The 23,517-nt window shown below is 43.7% G+C and overlaps 1 long non-coding RNA gene across 1 annotated transcript; it reads left to right on the forward strand.

Moving 5' to 3' along the window:
* The first annotated feature begins 6,837 nt into the window (after positions 1 to 6,837).
* LOC118664504 lies at positions 6,838 to 14,236 on the forward strand. The gene is made up of 3 exons (XR_004970329.1): positions 6,838 to 7,040; positions 7,685 to 7,800; positions 14,121 to 14,236. It is a non-coding gene; the product is annotated as an uncharacterized LOC118664504 (long non-coding RNA).
* The last annotated feature ends 9,281 nt before the right edge of the window (positions 14,237 to 23,517 follow it).

Consider the following 23,517-nt stretch of genomic DNA (forward strand, 5'->3'; position numbering starts at 1 on the left):
TCCTGGGTTAACATAGTGTCTCCTCTATTTACTAGTTCTGGACCATGAACACATTATTTTAACTCTTCATGCCTCTATTTCCTTGCCTGGCAAGTAAAGATAATAATATATCTACTTTGCAAGTGTTGTAGGGTTGCTGTTACAAATCACCCCAAATCTGGTGGCCTAACACAACACAGAATTCTCACAGTTCTGGAAGCTGGATGTCAGAAATCAAGGTGTGGTCAGAGCCATAATCCCTTGGGAAGCCCTAGGGGAGAAACTGTTCTTTGTCTCTTCCAGCTGGTGGTGGCAGCAGGCTGCATTACTCCAATCCCCAAGTCCACCTTCAACTGCCTTCTCCTCTGTGTATCTACTTGGAACTCCCTCTGCCTGCCTGTTATCATGTATTTTGATTCCCATGTAAATCACAATTGGTGCTAGGCTCGGGGAACTGTCCTTACTCTGTGGCTGTTGGTGATTGTCTCAAGCAGGCACTGGTCCTTGGCTCCCACCAACATCCATACATTTACTCATTCATTCAAGCCTATAATACATTTAAAATAGTTTCAGAATTGTTTTCCCAAAATATATACAAGAGAAAAACATATTAAGAGTTCAGGATGCATTTGCAGCTCTTGTCATCTCTCAATCTTATCCAAGATTGGGGGCATACAATCAAATACTATGCTCACAAGTGACTTGGATGAGTTCCTTGTTTTATTATTTTTATTTTTTTTCTCCTTAATGATGATTATAGAATTCCACTTGAAATACCATTGTTTCATTTGTTTTAGTTTGCTTTTAGGTTTTAGGATTTTTTTTCTTTCCTCTTCTCAGCATTGTTGATTTCATTTTATTTTTTGGATGTGCAGAATATTAACAGACTTCTATAAATAAAAATCATAGCAAAAAAGTACACTTAGAGAGGTGTCACTTCCTTGTGTAACCTTTCTATTTTGTTTTCTTCCCTTACACCTTGTAAGTAACCTCTATTTCCTTGTCTGGAAAGGAAACAAGTAACCACTTGTTTTCTGTTTTATTTGCTTTGTGCTGCTTCTTATAAAGTAAACAGACATATGTTTACTACTTTCCTTTCTTTCTTTTTTAAAATAACTCTCACCCACGGATATTTTTTCTCATTGATTTTCATAGAGAGAGTGGAAGGGAGGGAGAGAGAGGGGGGTGGGGAGAGAGAAACATTGATGTGAGAGAGACATATTGATTGGTTGCCTCCCACACATGCCAACCAGGGCTGGGGATCAAACCCCCAACCCAGGTATGTGCCCTTGACCAGGAATTGAACCCATGACTCTCAGTGTGAGGGCTGACACTGCAACCACTGAGCCACACAGACCAAGGCTCCCTTTCTTTGCTCCCTTTCTTTATTACACAAAATATGGTATTTTTCACTTTGGGAAACTTCTTTCTCAATGGGAGAAGCAAGAAAGGAAGGGTTGAGATATCACTTTCACTATTTTCAGAATTCCTTTTTCTTCTTAGTCCTCCTTTACAGGCTCTCCCTGTACCTTCAAGGGATAAAGACTGTTCAGCTGAGCTGGGTGTGGATTTTAATGTGCATGTGAATCACCTGGGATCTTGTAAATTTTGTAGGTCTTTGGTGGGGTTGTGACTGTGTTTCTAATAGATTCCCAGCTGAGGCTGAGGCTGCTGGTCTGGACCTCAGACAACTGGTGGATGTGATGGGACTGCATTACGGGCAGTCTCCCTTAGCTCTGAATTAACTTTAGACCACAGTTCCTGAAATGTCTTTTTGGAACCATTACATATACTTGCCTAAATTGGTCTGTTCAGTTCAGAAATGGAGCTTGTCTCCAAGACTGATGCTGCATTTCGGGGATAGTATTCTGGGGGAGATAAACATGAAATGTTATTATGTATTTTCATAAAGTGTAAAATATCTATCTCACTTATTTTCTCCTCCTGTTCTCTTTCTACTTCTCTAACCAATGGTCTCATAACTGCTGTTTTCTGCAAAGAGCATCAAGTCATTTGATCAGGGATATTAACTATTGAGCAAATACACCAACTTTGCTCTAAAATGAAAATGGTAGGCCCGGGCAGTGTGGCTCTGTGGTTGAGTGTTGGCCCAGGAACCAACAGGCCACTGGTTCAATTCCTGGTCAGGGTACATGCCCAGGTTGTGGGTTCAATCCCCAGTAGGGGGAATGCAGGAGGCAGCCAGCCGAATAACTTTCTTTCTCATTGATGTTTCTTTCTATCCCTCTCCCTTCCTCTCTCTCAATACAAGGAAAATTAAAAGGAAAGAGGTAGGCTGTGACTTTTGTCGTAGTGTACTATGACAAAGGAAATGCTTTTTAAAACCAGGAATTTAGTGTAATCTGTGTTCCCTAGCTTTCAGTCTTTGGGAACAAAAATGGTAATATTTAAAAATATACAGCTCCCAAATATTATACTCTGCTTTCCCATATGAGCACTCAGTCACTCTTCAGAGGCTTCCCAGTCTTTTTGGAAACCCTTGGGCCCACATCAGTTGTGCTCCGGTCCACGTTTGTTGTTGCTCATCTATTCCGTTTCCTTGGGGGTTGGTACCTGCATTCTTTCCATTGCTTTCCTCTCTCCTGGGCATCTGCACACTAACCTCACTCGCCTCTTTTACACAAAGAAAACAAAACAAGACAAAACATCAAGCATATCAGTAAATGAGTATCTGGAGGAGGACAGAGTCAAACTCTAAATTCCTTTCAGCCTAATTCTACCCTAATGTGCTATTATGACATTAAAAAACACACACGCACAAACCCCTGAACATTTCATTTATTCTTAGCTTTAAATTGGGGTAGAGTTGTGTCCAGCAACTATTGGGCATGGCTGTTTCAGTCTAGAAAAAGCGGCAGTGGTTATTCTGGGCTTGTGGCTTCTAATTAGTGAAATGAGTTTGGTACTTCCCACCTCCCCCAGCAAACAAAAGGCCAGCTTCTGATAAGAAGAGTCCATGCCTTTTTACTCTGGAATGAAGTTTAAGAAGATAACCAAAATAAACCTTCTCTCACTACATGGGGCTCTTCAGTCCTCGATGGACAATAGTCATCATCTCAAATCTATGACATGTAGTTCCAACATCATTTAGCACATCTGTCAATCTGCCAAAGCAGGGCCCCCAGACCGAGCTTCCATGGAGACTAAGCCATCTTCCTCTGAACGGGTCATCTGCACAGTGGACAAAGGTCACTTGGCAGAGAGCACAGGGGAACTTTGGTTTGTGTCTTTTTGTTCCTGGTTACTTATCTTCTCATAAAAAATACATGTTCAATTTGCAGACACATCAGCATAAGCCCCTCCAGCAAGTGCAAATATTTACTTGGGAGAGGAAAACAAAATAATGTCTGACCGGGGCTTTCATTTTCTGTTAGACTTTGATGTTACTTTTTTATTTGAAGTCTGAGGAGAACAATAAATGGAATTCTTTGTGTGAAAGCGAGGCACAGTAAAGGTTGGATAAAAATTCAAGTTCAGTTTGTAAGTTAGGGAGAAAAATGCTGCCTTTCACGAAAACGCATATGATCTATACATTGTTTTCTTCACATCATCTTTAAGGATTTTTTCTTTTTGAGGAGTGAATGGGGGAGAGAGTTGCATGTGTGTATGACTGCATTGCTGATTGACAGAGTTCAGGGATGGCTCCTTTGAAGTGAGAACAATCTAATCCTGGAGCCACAGAACCACCCTCAGATGTCACTCAGATCTCAGCTGTCAACATGCCACCTTATTTTATTGCCATTTTCTTTTGCTCTTGGCTTTCATCAGCCATTGTTCTTCAACTGGCTAGACAAGTGTAGCACATTGTGAATATATATATATATATATATTAGAGGCCCGGTGCACAAATTTATGCACAGTGGGGTCCCTCAGCCTGGCCAGCAATCGGGGCCAGTCGGGGGGCCGGCTGGAAAGAGGGACCATGGGAGGTTGGCTGTGGGAGTGCACTGACCACCAGGGGTAAGCTCCTGCATTGAGCATCTGCCCCCTGGTGGTCAGTGTGCACTATAGTGACTGGTTGTTCCAGTTGTTCGGTCATAACAGTTGCTTAGGCTTTTATATATATACTAGAGGCCCAGTGCACAAAAATTTGTGCACTCGGGGAGGTCCCTCAGCCCGGCCTGTGCCCTCTCGCAGTCTGGGACCCCTCGGGGAATGACCACCTGCTGGCTTAGGCCTGCTCCCCGGGGGATTGGGCCTAAGCTGGCAATCAGACATCCCTCTGGCAGCCCGGAAGCCCTCGGGGGATGTCCACTTGCCAGCGGGGAGCAGGCCTAAGCTGCAGTCGGATATCCTTAGCACTGCTGAGGAAGCGGGAGAGGCTCCCACCACCACCGCTGTACTGGCAGCCATCAGCCTGGCTTGTGGCTGAGCAGAGCTCCCCCTGTGGGAGCACACTGACCACCAGGGGGCAGCTCCTGCATTGAGTGTCTGCCCCCTGGTGGTCAGTGTGTGTCATAGTGACTAGTCATTCCCAGTCTTTCTGCTGTTAGGGTCAATTTGCATATTACCCTATTATTATATAGGATATACTGGAGGCCCAGTGCACGAATTCATGCACGGGTGGGGCCCGGCCAGCCCGGCCCCAATTGGGGAGGATTGGGGCCGGTACTGTTGGGAAGAGGAGACAGTGTGAGGTTGGTTGGCTGGCCCACCCCAATCGGGGCCTGATCAGAGCAGGGTCAGCTTGGGGAAGGGGCTACAGGAGATTGGCTGGTGGGCCCTGCCTCTAGTTGGGGTGGGGGAGCTGATTAGGCTTTTATTATATAGGCTATATATATATATATATATTTTTTTTCTATAGCTACAAGTAGGGACTGATGTTTCATGTCCTTAAAGTTCACTCTTAGGAAACTTGTCATGTAAAAATATATCCAGGGACACTTTTTGTGCCCTAGGGTCACTCATACCACATGGATATTGATGGGTAGGTCACCTGGAGTTAGGTACCTTTGTCAAAAAAACAAACCAACTATTTCTCTCTCATTTTAAAAAATGTTTTTGTTCATTTTTTAGAGAGAGAGGAAGGGAGAGGGGGAGAGAAATACATTGGTATGCTTCCTACTGGGGATTGAGCCTGCAACCCGGGCATGTCCCAGTCTGGAATCGAATCAGTGACCTTTTGGTGCATGGGACAGTGTTCAACCAACTGAGCCATACTGGCCAGGGCAAAAAACAAAAACAAAACCACCCCACCTCGTTTCTCTTTGTGAAGTGATGTGAGAAAATGCCAGGATAAAATGCTATTTAGGTTATCTGGTGAATTTCACTTTGTAGCATAAGATAAACAACCCTACAAAACTCTTGGGGGTTTTTGGTGCCAAACTGTTTGCATCCGTTCTGTTCTGAGCCTCAGTACACAGAATCACCTGCATATAGAAGATTCAAATAACTGCTGTGGTAGTGAGGCTATGATCTGTGCCACGGCTGTGGGCACTGCCGGAGTCTAGGCCTGCCTGGCCATGCTCAGTGTACTGCTGAGACGGGCTGAAAGCTGCTGGCGTTTTTGAGTTTATTTGCCTGCAGGCATATGTTTTTGGCTGAAGGAGAGAGTAGGCCATTGTGTGTGAGGTGTGGTGGTGGTGGAGTGCGGGGAGAGAGGACAAGGGAGAGAGGAGGATCATTCCTAGGACTACAGCGGAAGCTGGGGCAGCTCGTCAGTGACTGAGCGGCTGGGTCTGAGGCAGCACTGTACTCTTCTGGCTCAAAATGTGGCCCGGGGAGAAAGGAGCATCTTCCCGCCTTTGTATGAGCCACAGTGTGGCTCTGGCATAGGAGGATGAAAAGAAATGTGTCGTCTTGGCATCTGGAGGGATTGGGGACGTTAGAGCAAGGAAGGTAACACTGTCAGTGCAGTCTCATGGGGGGCGTGGGCAGCAGAGGTATCGGGAGGAGCTGCAGGCAGGACATATGTCATGCAAAGTGTTGAGGTCCCAGAAAACCTGAGCATGTTGTTGTGGATTCCAAAGAAATAACCTGGAGGACTGGCTGTGAAAGACATTGGTCTATTAGGGTATATGTGTGCACTGGTGGCGGCCAGCCGGTGAAGCTGCCCCACTAAGTCCCATCCAGCCTGTGAACAAGCTGCACCGGGGGCAGCCGGCTGGTGCTGTTGTTTTGCTGCCAACCAGACATTCCCAGCACAAGGTTTTATAGAGAACAGAAAACAAACAAAACAGGTCATGCAGGGGGAGGATGACGGGCCTCTGGGCAAACGGTGTGAGATTAAAACACTAGCTGTTTACAGTCAGGCTCACGTCTAGAGCAGGTTCTCTTTGGCCTTTCTTAGACCCAGTTGCTGGGCCAGTTCCCAGGGTCTCACAGTCCACTTACAGATGGCCTGCACTATATGTCCCACAGGGTGGGAGGGGGGTTGGAGCATGGGAAGGGCCCATGTTCCCATTTACCATCCTGCATCCAAAAGGGGGTCTGGAGCAGAACATGGTGGTGCCACATGGTGACCACATGTGACAGATTGATTTCTAAGTATATGTGAGGCTTGGAGATATAGCTGGGAGGAGCTTGCAGGATGTTCCAGGACTAGAGCTGGAAGCTAGAGCTAGTCAGAAGCCAGAGGGTTAGAACCATTGAAGTTTGGGTATATATTATGACTGTATCCATAGCTTGGGGAAGCTTGAGAAAACTGTAGTTATATACCCCAACACTTTGTTTTTGCTAACAATGTAAGGATGATTAATGCTAGAATTAGTGAGATTTACTCTCTAAGGTACATAAAACTCTCAATGGGCCAATAAAAATGACCCAAAAAAGTGTGTATCTGACACTTCTTGGGCCCTGCCTCACATCCTCTTTGCTCACCTTTCTCCTTCTAGTTGTTGCTGTGGCAATCAGCTGTGCTCAGGTGTACCTGACCCCACCTCACCTCAACTGCACTATTTCTCACCATCTTTCAGTCCCCCAAGGGGTCCCAGATTGTGAGAGGGCACAGGCCAGGCCTGGGACATCTCTGCTACCATCACATGGACGCCTGCAGAATTAGCTCATTTTGACATAGCCACACACCTAAAAGTATTAGGAAGGTAAGATCCCATAGGTAACCCTTGACCAGTGGGTGTACTAAAACCGACCTCCAAAGGAGGACAGGATGGAGAAACTGAAGAAGGAGCCCAACAAGTCCAGTTTATTAGGGAGTTTATGGACAGAAGCAGAGTTCTGAATGACAGCAAGGCTGTGGATCTCCACACCTGAAAGCTGGGGGCGTGATATATATCCAGCCTCCAGGAATACAGGTGGCCTGTAGCCAAGTGGCATGTGCTGGTTAAGAGGTGTATATTCCAAAGCAGTAAACAACTTAATGGGCCTACTTATCTATGGAAGTACTTTCCTTTCAGGTGACACAATCCACGCCTTCCGGGCTGACCTGGTAGTCACTGAGAGCAACTTACTTCTTACGATGGCATCTGTCATGTTGAGCACCAGACACCATTTGCCTAACAAGGAATAAATTCTCCCATTTTCTTTCCCTTGGCGGGGGGGGGGGGGGGGGGGGGGGGCAGGGAAACGACAATTTTGAAATACTTTCTATATGGCTTTTCAGGGTATCCCCAGTGGAAGAGAACCCCAGTTGCCCAAGAAGGGACTAGTTTGATAACACCTTATTTTGACTTTTTCTCCTTACCTGTTTTACTTTTCTAAGCTCCTCCAACCCCACTTCTGTTCTCAGGAAGCTCTTGTATCAGGCTCCACTTTTCATGGGAACCCAGGCTAAGAGGTTGAAAGTCAGCTCTATGTGCATTGAAGAGTCCCTTACTTTCCCACCAACACCATACCTGGGAAAAGGTGAGTATGGCCATGGCCGGTGTGGCTCAGTCGGTTGGAGCATCTTCCTGTACACTGAAAGGTGGCAGTTCAATTACTGGTTAGGGCACATATCTAGGTTGTGGGTTCTACCCCCCAGTTGGGGCATGTACAGGAGGCAACCAATCAATGTTCCCCTCTCATGTCGATGTTTCTCTCTCTCTCTTTCTCTCTCTCATTAATTAAAAATAGAATACTGACTTTATTTTAAATAAAAGTGAGTATACGGTGGGGGTGGGGGATGAGGGATTGGGGCTGAGGGGTGGGGGGAGGGGCTGTCCAATTTCCAATTGATAGCAAAAGTCTGTCACTGTCAAGCTCAGAATATTTAACATTCTTCTACTATGATCCAGGGACTGCTTTTATTCAGAAACCAGGAAGATAGATCCCTGCCATCAGCAAGCTCACAAAGCACTTGAGGGAGGCAAACGTGTTCATAGCTTACAAATAGAAAGTGCTAAGGAGAGGGTTAGTATGCATTAAGAGGAGAGAAAGGAACAGTTAATTTTGACTGGGAGCAGGAAGGCTTGAGGTCAGGGAAGCCTCCACAGAAGATATGGACCTTGAGAGATGAAAAGGCGATTGAAGATAGTGAATTAAAGTGTTGGAGCAGCTTAAAAAGAGTTGTGCTGAAATAGAGTTTGGTGAGCTTTACTGTTCTCTCCACTCAAGGGGCAGAGGCCAGCAGCCCTCCTTAACCCTAGTTCCTCTCCCTTTTGCTCCCCTAAATAGTGTTTTGATTGCTCTCTCACAACTTCTCTTCTGTTTTTACCTTTTTTCTTTGGATGTGTTATTGTCTTCTTTTCTGTAGGAGTCGGAGCTATAGTTTTTCACCAACCTGTGCTTGTCATGGAGGCCTTCTATCTGGATGCTGGACACTGGGAGGAGGCCTAATGGTTCTGAAGGGTGTCCTTCCTCCCAAGGAGTGGAATCACCTTAATCTAGATGGGGGTTTTCAGGTGTGATTGGCTAGTGCATGATTCACAAGACCATTGGATGAGATTCAAGGACGAGCTCCTTTACCTTGAGGGTGGAGAAGTTGCATGTGCAGGCTCATGTGTCCTCTCCTGACTTTATTTGCACTTCTAATCATGAAATGTAGGTTCTTATTTCACTGAAGGGGTGGTAAGCAGGGCTGTCTTCATTATTTTCTTTTTAAAAATAAAGACCAGAAACGTAGAGACCTAGGAAGAATTACAGGACTTGGCTGCAGGAAGGGCAGGCTTGGTGGGAAAGACAGGTGATTGGAAGGACAGGGACACTTTGTTCTCTGCTGATAACCTGACTCAGCCACCCTCTGCATGTCTGTACCTCTTTCTCATCAGCGTCCAGATGACAAATTTTAGAGTTTTAGTTTTCTAGCAAGGAAAATAGAACAGCCCAGGACATGTCTCACCAGATCAAATTAAGATTGATAATGCTTGGACCTATCTGTGAGAGAAAGGTCCAGATCATAGCGGACAGTTTAAGATAGATGGGGAATTGGGTATGGTGGGCATCTGTATTATTATCTCTAGTCAATATAATCTCTGGCCACCAGACACACACCCTTCTTCCTAGATGTTCAAACACATCCTACCTAGCATCTTCTACCCCATGCATGTCTGTGGATGCTTACTTCACTTCCAACAGAGAAGCAAAAAAGGCCCAATATCTCAGTCAAGGTTCCCACAGGAAATGGGTGGTACTTTCAAAATAATATAATTTGATGAGGATCATTTATAAAGGGACTATTTTTAAAAGTGTGGGTGAGGAGAACCACAAAGATAGTTCAGTACCCCAGAGTTTGTGGTGTTGGAGCTGTTATCACCTCTTGTTCCAAAGGGATGGGAAGAAGAGATGGTTTTTTGGAACCTGGAAGAAGAGAGAATCATAGACTCAACTGCTTAGAGAGGATCAATGACTTCTAATCAGGGACATAACCAACGTGAAGCAACCCTGCAGGGGGATATTCAGGGAAATAATGACCTTGCTGTCACTCTTTCCTCACTTATATCTCCTGTTGGGGGTCTCCACTAGCTAAACCAACCAGAGCCAGAGGGCTCACAGCCCAATTTATATACTGCATGTAGATCAGCCTTCAGGCAGGGAGCCAGTGGAGAAGGGTGGAGAGTGCATGTGGATGGGCTATTGGCACAGTGATTATATGAAAAGACTAGAGGCATGGTGCACGAACTCGTGCACCAGTGGGGTCCCTTGATCTGGCCTGTGGATTGGGCCAAAACAGGCTCTCTGACATCCCCTGAGGGGTACTAGATTGTGAGAGGGCACAGGCCAGGCCGAGGGACCCCACCGGTGCACAATCAGGGCGGGGAGGGACCCAGGAGGTTGGCCAGCCTGGAGGGACCATGGGAGGGCTCCAGGGTATATCCAGCCCATCTTGCTCAGTCCGATTGGCCAGACCCCAGCAGCAAGCTAACCTGCCAGTCAGAGCATCTGCCTCCTGGTAGTCAGTGTATGTCGTAGTGAGCAGTTGAGCAGCCTTAGCATATCATTAGCATATTACGCTTTGATTGGTTGAACGGATGACCAGATGATCAGACACTTAGTATATTAGGCTTTTATTATATAGGATGTCTCAGGGCAGTGTAAGAGTGTTCACCAGTCTCTTTCTACCTACAGATTACCATTGCTTTCTATTCCCCCAGTTCCATTGTGACCCTACTTAGCTGTTATTATTCACCATTCTGCCATCTGAGTTAAAAGGAGGCATGAAAAACACTCATTGAAAATATTACTAATCAATTGTAGCTCTCTTTTTCACTAAGCTTGGACTTGGCATCAACATCCTTTTTAATACAGTGGTCCAGGCAGTTGCCCCCAATCAATTAGCATTGATTTGAGATGGAAAAAATTTGCCATCCCTAAACTACTTAGTAAATTTATCACCTACCCACTTTCATGCCCAATAATGGAGGAAAAACAGAATATGATTGAGACAATTAGAATGAAAAATAAATAATTTATTAAAAAGGGAAAAGAAAAAAAAACAATAATAAGACCCTTTTTCCAGTCCTTGCATACTCTCACGAGAAATTGAAATCTTACATATGGATTGTTATGCAAAGAGCTGAAGTCTGAGAAAACCTTAGCATATTCTTGCTGATTTCAAAGAAATAACCAGGAGGATTGGTTGTGAAAGACGTGGGTTTATTAGGACTTACATGCACACCAGGGGTGGCCAGCTAGTAAAGTTACTGCAACACTGGCTTCCTAGTACAGTGCTATGTAGAGTAAGGGAAACAAAGCAAACAGGGCAAGCAGGGGATGTGCGAGTGTGCAAGCTGTGAGATCAGAATGCTAGCTGTTTCTCTGCAGTTGTTTCCAGTCCAGGCTCATATCTAGAAGCAGTTTCTCTTTGGCCACTCTTTCACCAAGGAGCTGGCCAGGCTCCCACGGTCTCACAGTCAGTCCACTGACAGATGCCTTCATCATATTCCCACAGGCTGAGAGAGGGAGTTGGATCTTGAGAAGTGGCCCATGTTCCCACATACCACACATAGACAGTGGCCACAACCCTTGTTTCTGTCATTAGTCATGCAGCCCAAACTGGCATTGAATGCTTTCTCCTTTGGTGCCATTGCTGAACTGTTGTTATTTAACATCTATAGCATCCTAGACACTGTGTTAAGTACTTTACACAATCACATATCTCATTTAATTCTTACAGTAGTTCTCATAGGAAGTTACTTATTTTCTCCATTTTATAGATGAGGAAGCTGAAACTTAGTAAGGTTAAATAACTTGACCAAAATGATGAGTAAGTGGTAGAGATGACACTTGAACTCTGATCTATCTGACCTCAAAGCCCAGGCATTTGACCTTTAAGCAATATGACTTATCATTCAGTCATTCCCCTGTTTTTGGCAAACATTCTGCTGGCCAGGGAACCAGTGAGGTCACTCCCTTCAGCTCCTCCCTCCTTCTCCCACAACTAAATGAATGCAGTTGACTTCTGCCTGATTCCCTAGCAAGTACAAACACTATTGTGGTTATGCCTATAACCATTGTATCTTGGATTTGTATGTGTGAAGAGCCTGGGGACTCATGTACTATATCACACTTCTACCAGCATCGAGCTTCCACCCAGAAACTTGAGGAAATCTCTAGAGTGGGCAGCCCAGGAACAAGCTGCTATCATCTCACCCTACAGGAAGGTGGCTGCCACAATATAGATAAAGTATTATGTAAAGAAAGCCAACACTTTCTCTGGTTAGACTTTGTTCAACAGGTATCCGGTGAATTTAAGGTATCAAGCATTGTGTTGGGTGCTGGGGGAATTAAGACGAATAAGACATCCCTGCTGCCTTCAAAATGCTTAAAGACATCAGATTAGTCCAGATTTTCACAGTGCAACTTTTTCAGTGTCACTTGCCACCCTGGGGCAAGGTGAGGTTCATTTAGGAAACCAACACACATTCATCAACCTTGTACTGAATGACCAGCTTCCCCGTTGTCCTTCTACCAGCAACTTTTGGCTGGGATCTCTTTTGAAGACACTGCTCCAGCCATTTCTGTTATCAAGGGGCTTGGCTGGGTCCTGTAAATCTTGATTGTGTGTCTCTTGGTTGCTACTTTCCTAGTGTGGTGGAATCTTCAACATCTCTCCCAGGCACTGAATATACTGAACAATGTACCAACTGAGGAATCAAGTGTCCTGAGTTTGGACCTCAGTTCTGCTGTTTACTTTCTGTATTATTCTGGGCAAGTTACTTTCCCTCTCTGGGCTTTATGCTTTTAGATGACAATAGCTTCTACAATCTATGGTTTTGCAGTTGTCATAGACTCATAAATATTTCTGGAACCAGGTTATGTCAGGAGTTTTAGCAACCTCTGTTTTCTGTAACAGGGGGAATCCTTTTGTAGTTGCTCTGGCTGTTTACAACTTTATTGGCTGCAGATGGGCCAGCCAGTGTCAGTTTATTTAGCCACTGGCCACTCCAAGTGTGATCTATGGACCAGTAGCATTGACATCATCTGGGAGCTTATTAACAATGCAGAATCTCAGACCTTAGCCGAATCAGAATCTTCATTTTTAAAAGATCCCCAGGTGATTGATCCTTATAATTAAGTTTGAGAATCACGAAGCCCAAGGCACATGAGAATCATATTGATTCCTAGAGCAATCAATCACCAATTTAATCACTGAAGTCAGAATCAGTGTGATTGAGTTCTGGGCACTCAGGTGCTTGGGTGAGGTTTAGCATGCAGCTAGCATTGAGAACCTCTGAGTAGCCTCACACAGAATGGAACCCCTTTGTGTAGAATGGGTGACAGAACATGGGTGTCTAATTCAGACTGTGGGGAGGATCAGGACAGAGAAAGCCTTCTGGAGGCCATGCCTGAATTGCTTGCTTGGAGAGCGTAAGTTGTTAGGCAGAGAGGAGGCGAGGGGCACAGCTGGTGCACTGACCAAGTGGGAGGGGGCCACAAGCCTGGCTGGTTGGAGCATGGGGCTAGGGGTGCTGCAGATGAGGTCGGGACCACCTGTGCCCTGCTTGGGAGTTCATACTTCATGTCAGGGACAGTGGGGTGGTGTCGGCTGATGGCTGAAAAGATAGTTTAAGTGGAGAATGATGTCATTAGAATTGCATTTTAGGAAGCTCTGTCTTCCAGCTGATGTGGCAGGTTGTTTGAAGGTGGAGGAGAATGACAGCAGATAGAACACTCTGGGGATGATTTCTAATTAGAACCAAACGAATGTGAGTGTCAGGAAGGATGGAAAGGAAGAGAAAAATTGAGAACTACCTAGTTGGTGACTAATTTTCTGAAAGAAGATAATGAAGGAAGAGATTAGAATGATTCTGAGATTTCTGCTGTGGTGGTGTGGGGGATGGTGGACAGTTCACCAAGACAAAATATGAAAAATAGATGAAAGAACAGGCTTGGCATGGGAATAAAGCAGCTGTTCTCAACGTGTGGGTCGCGACCCCTTTGGCAGTCGAATGACTCTTTCACAGGGGTCGCCTAAGACCATCCTGCATTTCAGATATTTACATTACGATTCATAACAGTAGCAACATTACAGTTATGAAGTAGCAACGAAAATAATTTTATGGCTGGGTCACAACATGAGGAACTGTATTTAAAGGGCCAGAAGGTTGAGAGCCACTGGAATAAAGGAAATGATAAAGGGGGAGAAGAGGAGCAAGGCTTTTAAATTGCCTATAAGATGAACTAATGTAGATATCCAGGAGGTAGTTGGATATCAAAGCTCAGAAGATTGGTCTGGCCTAGAAATGTGGATTTGAGGATGAATAATAAATAAAAAAGTAATCAAATACATGTATTTGAATTTATAGGAATTCTTCCAGAGAGAGGTCAAAGAATAAAAAAATTAGAGAGCCTCATATAGGAAATCAATCATTTGAAGATCAGAGGAAGAGAGAGGTGCCACCTGCAGACGGGAGGAATAGTCAGAGAGGTAAGTAGAAAATTGGAGGGGGGAGGGGGTCACAGAGGCCAAAGGGATAAGAACACCAGAGAATGGTCCCCAGAAGTCAAGAAGTTTACAGAGTGAAAATATCTCCTGGACTTGACAATCAGACCATTCTCACCACAGTGAGACTTGGTGATCGTTGGTGGTATTAGAGCAGCTTTAGTATTAGTGTGCCAGATGGCAATTCTCACTTGATACTTCACGGCTTCCTTTTGAGCAAATAAATTTTCATTTGAGCAGATTTTTTGAATGTTTGTCTGTGCAAGGCACGAGGGCTTTAGAAATAAATAAGTGTAGAACTCTGGCCTCTGGGATTCACTGAATCTCAATCAGCTCTTCCAGAGCAGGGACTGAGCCCTCTGTCTCCCAGACCGTCCGCAGGATGGCTGAAGCCAGGTGCACAGATGCAGCCACTTACTAGTGGAGCTCCTGTGATATGCTGGGAACCGTGCCGGCCACTTGGGATACAAACGTACATGTTTATTGTGTGAATTGACTCTCTGCCCTTCTGGTGTTCTCGCTGTGGGTGAGCTAGATGAATAAAACAATTAAACTGTATCACTAAATTTTAAGCACTTTATTAGAAGTTTCAAGAAGATATCTTAGGAAGAACATTCATTGGCTTCTAACATATGCCTGGCTAAACTAATAGTGTGCCTTTTTGGTTGTGCTTCTGCTTGGAAAATCGGTTGCAGCTTGCAAACACAGGCTGTGGGGCTGCAGGATATAACCCCATGGGAGTAGGCTGGCCTCACGTGGGTGGTGTCTAGTTAGGGTTGGGGAATACATTCCTTTAGCATCATTTGAGCAGTTTCATAGACACTTTACAGCAGGGGTCCTCAAACTACGGCCCGCAGGTCACATGCAAATACAAATATTGTATTTGTTCCCATTTTGTTTTTTTACTTCAAAATAGATATGTGCAGTGTGCATAGGAATTTGTTCATAGTTTTTTTTTTTTTTTTTTTTGTTTGTTTGTTTTTTTTACTAGTTTAAGCAGAATGGCATTTATTAAAGGATCAAGGCAATGGTTAAAGAAACAGTCTCTAGGCTGACTTTCCAGGCTAAACCATAGAACTGAGGTCCCAGAAAAGCTGCTTCTCCTGCCACACAACCAGGAAGCAGCTTACAAAACTGCAAAGCTCTGCTTACATCTGTTAGCTCAGAAGACCATTGCCCCTGTGTGACCGGCAACAGTGAGATGAGCTTCATACTTCCTTTCTCCTACCATGTAACCCAGGTCTTAATTTAAGTCTTGGACAAGTACATCAGATAGACAGTACATGAATCACATGCAAAATGCATTACAGTTTTTGTTGGTTTCCATGGTAGGGGGTTGAACTAGAGATGGTGAACAAGCCAGTCTCTGATATTTGTCACATAGCACTGTCAGGTAAAATACAAGACACCCAGTTAAAATAAAAAGCAAATAATTCTTAGTATAAACATTTTCTGAATATTGCAAGGGATATGGAATACTAATATAAAATTTAATTTCTAACTATAGTAACCCTACTGCCATGGAAACCAATAGAAATTAAACTTATTCCCAAATCATACAAGGTTTTGGTGATATTCTCAGGTAAGGATTCCTGCAATAGATTGCTCCCAAATAGCTAATGATTATTTGTAAACCAGTATACATTCTCTGGGTCAGGGGTCCTCAAACTACGGCCCGCGGGCCACATGCAAATACAAATATTGTATTTGTTCCCGTTTTCTTTTTTTCCTTCAAAATAGGATATGTGCAGTGTGCATAGGAATTTGTTCATAGTTTTTTTTTTAAACTATAGTCCGGCCCTCCAACGGTCTGAGGGACAGTGAACTGGCCCCCTGTTTAAAAAGTTTGAGGACCCCTGCTTTACAGGGTGAGATGGGGGGAAGGGTGGTTATCAGGAACAGGTGGCTAAAACTTCACCATGTCATCACTACATTTCAAGGTAAACTGTCTCTTTGGAAACAGATCCTTTTTTACTCAAAGTGAAGTTGGAGGAGAAAGACTTTGCTGGGATCTAACTAGTAGGCAGAGTTCACAGGCTTCACTTTCTGCAAAGCGTGTATTGCTATGAGGATGGCAGAGGAGGTGCAAACTCATTGAATAGCTTTGGCTGTTTGCAATGAGTTTAGATCCGAGGTGTTTTTCTCTTTTAAGGTGTATAGAGGAGAACCTTATTGTGTGAAAGTCATCCTACATATTTCAGACTGAACAGCTTTTCAATCGCCTGGGAAGCCCAACCTAAATTTGGGGGAGTTTGGAGGTTGTTTTTAGATTCTTTTTGCTGGGATGGGATGGGATGGCCAGCTGGGGAGTACAAAAGCACCAAACCTGAGGGTTGAAATAGCAGTATATGAACGTTTTTATACGTATTTCACTCTCTGTTTCCTTGAAGGGGAGGATGAGGTTCAATGTTATGTCAAAGCAATTTGATCTAACACATAGAATGTTTATAAAATTCCTTTCTATACATCTGGAGATTGAAGATGAATATGACAGTCTACTAAAAAAATAGCCTGGTCATGGAGATGACAAAAAATATGTAACTCTAGTCCAATGAATGTATAAGGTATTCTGATAACCTAAGAGAGCAGTTGATTTTTCTGTGGGGAGGAGGCATTCAATGAGAGAGAGAGAGAGGAGATGGCATTAGTCCTGGCCTTGAGGTATGGATGAGCAGAGACTCCCAGCAAATGGCATCCTGGGAAGAACAGCAATCACAGAGGGGCTGGAACCTGGTGATGTCTAACCAGGACCCAAAGAGGCAGCTTTGTTTAGGGAATTTGGTTTTAAGAAATACTCAATGTTCAGAGGCATGTACTTAGGTTGTTGGACTAGAAGAGACCTCATTGGGGTCACACCTCCAGTCTCTCAGTGAACAAGTAAGGGAACTTAGTTGAGGATCTGAGGTGGTGACTACAAGCTTGCCATAAGGTCTTGGGCCTGTGCTGGGATTTGAAACTTTTCTTGACTTCCAGTGCTTTCCCCAATTTAGTTACTGCCTTTAGCCCCTCTCTCTCACATCTTCAGACCTTATTATTACTCATGCATGAAGAAAACAAAGATTAAAATAAAGTGTATTGTTCGTGAATAGCGATACCATTGGCAAAGTAGGACTGGGCAAAACCTACCCTCTTAATCCACAGACACTGTATACAGAATGCAAGGTTGGTTTCAGCTCTACTGTGGTTGCTTACGGGAGGATTCTTCTCAGTGAAATACAACTGAAGACATGTTTATTGAATCCACACTATGTGCAAGACCCAGAGAAAATCAGTCTCCATCTCAGGACCAGCATGGACGTTGCTATGACTTCCTGTCTGTGTTGAGGCAGTCTTGGCCATTCTGAGTGTGCTCTGTGCTACTGTCCCACCAGAAAGAGGCTTATCACAGTATGCTATGTTTGTAGAACTATATGATCTACAAATCTTTGCATTTCTGTGAAGTGGATGTGGGTTCAACAATGACAGACTTTTCTGGGTGGCTGGCCGATGTCTCAGGGATTTCGTCCACTCTGGGTGCTGTGTCAGATGTTATGAGTGGTGTATTCTGGACAGAGATGGTAGTGGTTCTTTTTTCAACCTCAGGGTCACTGTCAAGCAGTGGTCCCTGGGTTTTCATCAAATGTAGCTCCTGTTGCCCATGCCACCACTGCTGAGCATGCAGGAATCAGTAGCCTTTGGTTTGTTAATGGTCTGAATTATTCTGTTTGTTTCTAACATGTTTGTTTACCACGGTAGGAACTCAGCTATCTATTCTCTCAACTGGTCCTTGGTGTTGCTCTGCTTTTCTCGAGGGTGCTGCTTAGAATGCTAATAACGTAGTGTTGAAGCCAAAGACCATCAGGGACACACCTGGAGTGAAAACAAAAACTTAGGCTATGGAGCTTGCTGCAGCCAGGGAAGGCACCGGGGAGGGCCTGGGATAATCCCTCTTATAGGATTCAGGCTTATGCTGGATAATTCCAAGGAGGAACTGGGGATTAGGATCATTTCTGGATTGGATAATGTCAAGAAGCAGCAGTCAGGTGGCTGGGTATCTTAACACATTTTATCAAAGAGACTAGTGGATTTAAGTTAGGCGAGGAGTAGTTACTGGAAGGGAAAATGGCAGTCTCTCATGTGAGGAGAGGGTATGTTTTGTCATTGTTGAGGTTGCAGAATGGCCTTGTCTCTGTCTTTCCAGACAGCTGCGGTGTGATCTTGTCTAAGCATGGCTTATATTTGTTGATCATGTTCAGTTGGGAACAGCACTGCTGGCTGCTGGCAGGGCCATTTTTCATGATCTCAGTAGCTTCCTCATTTGTAAAATGAGAGGACTGCACAAGTCCAGTGGTTTTCAGATTGTATTCCCCAAAGGTCTAGCGTTCTGTGGAGGCTCCCTGGGGAGCAGAGTGGGCAGGGCTTCTGGGGCTCTGACCCCTCTTCAACAGAGCAGCTATGCTACTCCAGTTTCACGTTTTAGAATAATGCACTAAACCACATTTTAAACAAAAATTCCTTCTCTAAAGAAGAGCTTGAAAACTGCTAAGCTGTATAAGCTCTAAGGTCTCTTATTGCCTCATGGCATCAAGAAATATAACAATTAGTCCCAAATTCAGAGCTAATTGGATTCAGTAGCCTAAGTTCAAATCTCTGCCACCAATTTCAGAAGTTTGCTTTTTAAATTTATTTTTTCTAGTGTCAGGATTCCAGCATGTCACATCTAAAGAACTGGTGGGATGGACGTACTGCAAATTTATTTGAATGAGAATCCCAGAAACCTCATGAAAAAGATTGCATTAAAAATGAGACTCATGTAAGTTTGGCTCAACAGTAACAGACCCATTTTTACCATCCAGTAGGTGAGGTCTGGGGAATCATGGGCTTCATATTCTCCCATGATTGATCAAGTGTGGAACAGGAAAAATTTGGCACAGATTAAACTAGGTTCTTATTTATTATACAATTCTTTTGGTGATAACTATGCTTCCATTCATTTTATGAGACTCATCCTTATATATTTATATTATTAGCTACTTATTTATTAGATTTTATTTTCTACTTTATCTCTTCTGTGGCAATGTGGTTGTTGCTTTTTGTTTTATATACCACACTAGAGGCCCGATGCATGAAATTTGTGCAAGAGTAGGTCTTCCTTCCCCCAGCTGCCAGCACTGGCTTCCCTCTGGCACCTGGGACCCAGGCTTCCCTCACAGCCCCAGCTTTGTCCGGAAGGATTTCCAGAAGGACGTCTGGTCTAATTAGCATATTATGCTTTTATTATTATAGATGTGAGTGAAATCATATGGCTATTGATTTTTAAATCATTAAAGAAATCAAATGAAGAATAATATGATATTAAAATTATATAAAACTCAAATTCCCACATCTATAAAGTTTTATCAAAACACAGGCAGACTCATTCATTTCCATATTGTCTATGGCTGTTTTGTGCTACAATGACAGAGCTGAGTAGTTGGAAAAGAAACCTTATAACCTGCAAAAGCTAAAATAGTTACTATCTAGCCCTTTACAGAAAAAGTTTGCCCATCTTTGGTCTATAAGATAGTGTTGCATAAGTAAAAATCCAAGAATTGTTCTTAGTAAGTAATCTCATTAAATTGTGACTGCTTGCCAATGAACACTTATTTACCCTATTTTTTTTTTGGGGGGGCATTATATTTTGGAATCAGCATATTTTGTCTTATAGATAGGGCCACAGAGGGTTTTAAAATTCATTCTCTCCACATTTTCCAATTATCACCTTGATCTTTACTGTTTTTATGAAAAAAAAAAAACCCTCATATTCTCTATATTAGTTATTAATCTTTCTCCATGTTTCTGCTTGTGGATGTTTTGCATATAGCCAGTTTTATGCATATTAATTAGGTTCATGTGTATGGGAGAAGTGATGTGCTTAGGCTTAAAGGGAATTGATGTCAAAGGAAGGAATACATGCAATTAAGATTGAATGTGGGAATGCAAAATTCTAAGGGGGTCATGGTGATACTTTGTCAGCAAGCGCAGACCTGCAAAATGCTGTGTTGCAGTGTACATTGCAGTAGGGATAGAATCTGGAGTCTCTGGGCAGAAAATGCCCATTTCTTTCCACTTCCCTGGTCACTGAAGGATGGAAAGAATTGGCCTTTGGCTCAGGGTAGATGTAAAGAAGAGAATCTAAGTTCTCGAGGAGCAAGGCTAATGTGAGAGCGCTGTTTGTTGTGAGCTACCAGGAGTTCACAAGAAGACAACTAAATTTCCAGGTGAAAACCCCTCTCCAGGGACAAGGGATTCTAAATCGAGGGGCATATTTTGCATTTGCAGGCTCATTCCATCTATTTTTTCTAATCATACTTGTTACTTACTGTGGAACATGGGTTGTTGTGGTGATATGAGCACAGAAATCATCAGTTTCTCATAGAAAACGTTAAGGACCCTATAATATTGGCAAAAAGAAGGGAGAAGATGGTGTGACGTCAATGACCAGCTCAAGAGTATAAACTTTCAGCCCGATTTTGTCAGTTACCTCCTACTCTTCATAGCATAACCTTTTACAGCATTCACCTAGCGCCACCATCTCAGGTCATCTCCAAAACCTCTACCAGTGGTTCTTAACCTGTGGGTTGCGAACAATGAAAATACATCCTGCATATCAGATATTTACATTACGATTCATAACAGTAGCAAAATTACAGTTATGAAGTCGCAACGAAAATAATTTTATGGTTGGGGTCACCACAACATGAGGAACTGTATTAAAGGCTCGCGGCTTTAGGAAGGTTGAGAACCACTGCCACACTCCAGTGAGTAAAATTTCTGTCCTGTGAGCCTGAAGACCTGTATACTGACCCCAGTTCTATGAGTCCCACCTTCCTAACCTTCCCCAACCTGAATGTAGTATCATATATGCCGTCAACATTGTAGTAAGTAGACCATATTTTCAGTACAGTTGCTGAAAGAATTTATTAGCATTTGCCTCTCAACTGAGGAAATACATATTTTCACACCATCCAGTTCACCTTCACAGGAGAGAGGACTTAAATCAAGAAAGCTGTGAGAATCCTCGCCGCATTCTCTTCCAGTGACATATGCAAATCACAGGCAGAAGACATTGTGACCTGTTGTATGAGTTTAGTCTGTTTCCTGATCTCATCATTAACATGGCTTTCTTGTTACTAGACATTTCAAAGAAAAAGAAACTATAAAAGTAAAATCATAGAAATCGAATAAACTATAGGAGAATATTTATCTTATCACAGAAGAGGGAAGGACTTTCCAAGCACAAACGCAAAGGGGGAAACCATAAAAAAAATCTAACTTGTTCTAGAATAGGGTTTCTCAGCTACATCACTGTTCACATTTGTGGCTAGATAATCCTCAGTTGCCTGTGTGTGGGGGTAGGGGGTTGAGCATTGTAGGATGTTTAGCAGCATCCCTGGCCTCCACTTACTAGATGCTAGTAGTACCCCTCCAGTCATGACAATCAGTGAATTGGAACAAATGTTTCCAGATGTTGCCAAATGTTCCCTAGAGGGGAAACCACCACTGGCTGGGAACCGCTGTTCTAGAAGGATTGTTTTGGATGCAAGGGGGAAAGAAGCCCTCCAAATATCAAGTCACGGAGGCTTATTTATGCCTACAGGAAGCCTTGTCTCTGAAATAGAAAATTTCAAGGGGTCAAAGCAGATAAAAGCACTGGTTCTGGTCTCTATGTCTGGGATAGGGTTTGCGGCATTTCTTTCAGAGCAGCACTGCCTCGGTTCTCACCCTCACCTGTCCTTTTCCCTCTGTCTACTCACTGGCTTCCTCTTATTTCATTTCTGATCCTGTCTCCCTTTCTCTCGCATATTCCTTGAGCTTGCCAACTCTTTCCATGGAATTGATTCCTTCCAGAGCCTGCCCTGCTGCTCTCTGTGAGGGAGAGAAATTTAGTTCCCCACAATAACCGATCTCTGCTGTTATATCAGGCTGCATTATAGGCATAGACTTCAGGTTAAGTTATGGATAAGCTGTTCATGGGTTGATGCATACTCCTCACCCACCAGCTGTGAACTGGAAGGAAGAGGTCACTTGGTATAAAGCACGATTCGAGGCAGCAGGAGTCATGGACTGCTGACTCACTCCAAAGTTTTGCCTTTCAAATTAGTAAAAAATTAGAAAGGATACGTTTTCATCTAATGTTGGTGAAAGATTAGCAAAATTGTTATGTTGGCACCAAAAGGGAAATTGCTGATGTTAATGAAAATCAGTTCAGCATGTTTTGGGGTATAATCTGGCAATATAGATCAAAGCACCAGAAGAGTTCAGACCTTTGGGTCAGTACTCTCCCTCAGGAGTTTATCCTCAGTAACTATTCAGAGAAGTGAGTAAAGATTTATATATGTAAATGAAATGTTCAGAGCAAGTTTTATTTTATCAAAGTATTGAAATTAAATATCCAAAAGGGGATTGATCAAAGGTATTTTCAAAACATATTTAATGACATGAGAAATGCTCAGAATATTATGTTTAGTGAAATTAATGGCTTACAAAGCTATTTCAAGTATCATTCAAATTTTGCATGTATCCTCCTATCTAATAAAAGAGAAACATGGTAATTGGCGTATGACTGCTACCCTTCCCATTGGCTAATCAGGGCGATATGCAAATTAACTGCCAGCCAAGATGGCGGCCGGCAGCCAGGCAGCTTGAAACTAACATGAGGCTTGCTTGCTTCAGTGATGGAGGACTCCAACATTCCCCGCCTGCCGCTGCAGGCCTCTGAGCTGGCAGTTTGAAACATAGTTACAAAAATAGAAGCTAAACAAAACCCCAGAAACCAGCTTTCAGCTAGCCGGGATCTCAGACCTGGAGTTGATACAGAGTTTTGATTGTAGAACCTAAACAAGCCAGATACCTGCTTTCAGGAGTGGAGGCCTAAGAACTGGAGCCTCAGAGCTAAAGCTGGCTCAGAATAAAAAAAAAAAAAGAAAAAAAGGAGCAGTTGGGAGCTTCAGTCCCAGCCTGAAAACAGCCCTCAGCCCCTCACCCAGACTGGCCAGGCACCCCAGTGGGGACTCCCACCCTGATCCAGGACACCCTTCAGGGCAAACCAGCTAGCCCCCACCCATGCACCAGGCTTTTATTCTATATACTAAAATGCCGGGAGCCAGTCCATCCTTGCTGTTTCAAGGGACCTGGCATATATGGCATACTGTTCTTAATATGTTTGCTCACCTTCTTGGCACTATGTGTTTTAACCAAGGTCTCTGAGAAAGGTTGTTTCCCCAGGTAGGGATTTTCCC

The sequence above is a fragment of the Myotis myotis genome, unplaced genomic scaffold (assembly GCF_014108235.1).
Source record: "Myotis myotis isolate mMyoMyo1 unplaced genomic scaffold, mMyoMyo1.p scaffold_m19_p_1, whole genome shotgun sequence".
Taxonomy (NCBI): domain Eukaryota; kingdom Metazoa; phylum Chordata; class Mammalia; order Chiroptera; family Vespertilionidae; genus Myotis; species Myotis myotis.